Below are 3,042 nucleotides of genomic sequence, written 5' to 3'. Positions count from 1 at the left end.
AAAGCAGTAATTTCTGTTTATCCTAATAAAGCTCAGCAGTAGAGATTTAACCCTGTAAATACAGGTTGACATTCCTGATTAGCCTGTACGTTGCTGGAGCTGCTACCGCTTCGAGCTCTCTGCAGAGCAGTGTACTTTGCCTTCCGTTAGGCTTTCAGACTTTGCTCGGTGTTACTGGTTAACTGGTGCATGGGTGAGGGTAGCTGGAAGCCAGATTTTGCTTCCTGCTGTGTGAGAAGAGATCTCGGGCAGGTGTGGCCAGAAGGACGCGATGCTGTCCCCATTTCAGTCCCGTGAGCAGCTGTGCTGCAAACCCACCCGTACGTGGCTGCTGGACGGGGATGATAACACAGGAAGCTGGGCTCCCCCAGCGTTCTCTCTCTTTCCCCTCCCCCTTAGCTTTTTGGGCAGTTTAATTCTCTTAACCTGCTCCTTTTGCCATCAGCCAAAAGTCAGTGTTCATGCTAGAGTGAGGTGGAAATACCCAGTCCTGGGGAGGAAGGAACTGCAGCAGGACCAGCTCAGTTCTCTTTCATGTGTGGTAAAACCACAGGGCAAGTGGCCGGGGGGCAGGGAGGTATGTGGGGACGATCCTAAATTAGCTTTGAATTCAAGACATATCGGTCAATTTAAGAAACACTTGTGTTTATGGGGAAAGTTATTGGAACCCATTTTCAAATGAAACTTTGGATTTGGATTGCATGGAAGAGGTTCAAGGTTAAAGGTGCAAGGTTACAGATGAATGGTCTGGGATGAGTGTCACGGATGGAGTGAGAGAGAAGCAAAACATATACTTTATTGATATAAACCAGTGAGTTAACAAGGTTCAGTGGTAAATGCAACAGTGGTTTAACAAAATTTGACGGCAAGGTACACCTGGTTATTTACTGCACAGAGGACAGGGTCAGGCAGACCTTCCCGTTGAGCCACGAGCTCAGAAAGCGCCCCCTTGCGTTCCAGACTCTTGGGAGAGGAGCCGAGGTGCGGCTGGATCCAGTCCTAGTCCCAGTCTTGGTCAGCAGTTTATGTCTGAAGGATTAGATATGTGCAATCGCTCCTTCTATCCCATAGCCAAGGTTTCAGAGCTTAGCTTGCTGTGAGCTGCTTACCAAGGATCTGGTGCAGTAAGGAACCTCTCGGCCCTGAGGAGTGACCCTGAGAGGGTCCCTGCTCATGGGGAGGTCCTGGCGTGCTGCCGCGCAGAGCTCCACGGGCTCCTGGACTCCTGGCTATTGGTGGGGGTAGGATGGTTGGCTCGTAGTCACGTTTACGTACTGACTGCAGATGTTAAGTTTCTTCGAAATTTGGCTTGAATCGGACATTGGCCAGCACTGTGGTTAGGTGGACACGTTGCCATAGATCAGGCCTTGGCTATTGTGTTATCTGTCTCCCCCAAATCCTCTTCGACTTGGGTGCACCCGTCACAACCACCACTGGTGGTTATCGCTTGAGCAGGGTTATGGGAAGAGGTTGGGGGCAGCGGGGGACACACCGCCACAGCGAGCTCACGGTATTGGCGTTTGGTGAAAGAAAGTCTCTCGTGGGCGCTGTCATTTTCTTAGGAATGAGTTATAATTAATAGGAAGTGCTGTAGATGGTGTTCTGTCCTGCTGGTTTTCAGCAGTACAAAAGTAATTTATTTGGTAAGTAATACTGTACTGCATTGATAAATGGAAAATGACTTAAATTATCTTGGTACTGCTAACTTTGTTAGATCTAGGTCTGTGTAGTTTATTCACTGTTGCTGACTAAAGTATCCAGAAGTTTGAGCAGTTCTGCACTTGACCAGGTGTGGTGCTACCTGGTTTACTTCCCCCTCCTGGCTGTCTTCTCATCTACATCAGCTTATTAGTGATAAGTAACGTCAAGTGGGGGAGTCAAAAGAAGTCAACATGTGCCGAGAAGTTTCAGAAGCAGAGCTGTAATGCTTCAGCGTAGTGATCTTGAGGTGTTCCTAAAGGTACTCACACATTTGTACGTGGGACTTGGATGCTGCTTAGTAAGTATTGAAATAGTAAGTTTTGAAATTTCAAAAAAAGGCTTAGATCTGATAAAGTTGTATCTGAACACTAACCCATGTTAGTGCTCTCACTTGTTCCTTGTTTTCCATGAAGTTTTAGAATTCAAGTATTCTTTGCCTAATTTAAATGTTGATATGGAAAAACCAGTGTTTGTGGGAGAGTTTTTGTAGCACTCTCGATACCTATGTGCATAGTACAGCTAATACTGTGAAGGATTGATGGTGCGTGGCCTACAGGAGGTTTCAAATACATTCAGTTTTGAGTCAAGTTTGTTTGTCTGTCCTACTATAGAAAGCATTTCAGGAAATGAAGAACTGCTCTAGTGTTTTCTGTTGGTGGTTTGTTTTGGTTTTGTTTTTTTTTTGTTTTTTTTTTTTTAAAGCCCTTACTGCTTACTCTCAAAAAAACTGCTTACACCCCTATTTTGATTAAATCCTCCAATATCATAAAAATGGCAGAAGGGAAGGATAGGGAAGAAGTCACCGTCTTTCCTGCTCTGTGACTCAAAGCAGCTTCCCCAGACCGTCATATCTCCATTTCAGAGGCGTTATTTACTGGTAGTTTACGTAGTTGTCTGGAGCAGTAACTACTTCATGGCCCAGCGTCCACCTTACGCCTGTAGCCTAGGAGACTTGCCATTTCAGAAGTCTTGCTGGGCAGCAGCCCGAGCCCTCTTCATGCTTCTACAGCTAGCAGTGTGGCTGAGGCAGCTTGGCCTTTGGGCAGCTCCTGTCTCTCCAGGCCACCCATGCCTCCCGCCACCGCAGCCGTGGCGCCAGCGGTGCTGTGGCTCCACGTGCTCCTCGGGAGCGCAGCCACTGGTAACCACGACGTCTCTTGTCCAGGACAGTGCTCTAGAGCAGCGCCCAGCCCGGCTGCTTGTCGTCCCGCTGCGCTCGCTGCTGCGGTCTGGAGGGACAGGCAGCAGTCGGTACGGGGCACCTCAGCCTGTGAACGTTGGCTCTGGCTCCAGAGGTCTGCTCCCGCGCCCACCATCCGCTCGTGTTGGCCAGCTTTGTCA

At 48.5% G+C, this 3,042-nt stretch overlaps 1 protein-coding gene across 3 annotated transcripts in view; it reads left to right on the top strand.

Annotated features, from left to right (window-relative positions):
• The window catches only part of CNOT6 (CCR4-NOT transcription complex subunit 6), a 30,050-nt gene that overhangs the window by 8,650 nt on the left and 18,358 nt on the right, over positions 1–3,042 (top strand). The gene's annotated exons all lie outside the window — the stretch shown is intronic.

The sequence above is a fragment of the Egretta garzetta genome, unplaced genomic scaffold, assembly GCF_000687185.1.
Source record: "Egretta garzetta isolate BGI_Z169 unplaced genomic scaffold, ASM68718v1 scaffold26, whole genome shotgun sequence".
In the NCBI taxonomy this organism is placed as follows: Eukaryota; Metazoa; Chordata; class Aves; order Pelecaniformes; family Ardeidae; genus Egretta; species Egretta garzetta.
Note: the sequence above shows the minus strand (reverse complement) of the source record. Positions and strands in the feature narration are given on the sequence as shown.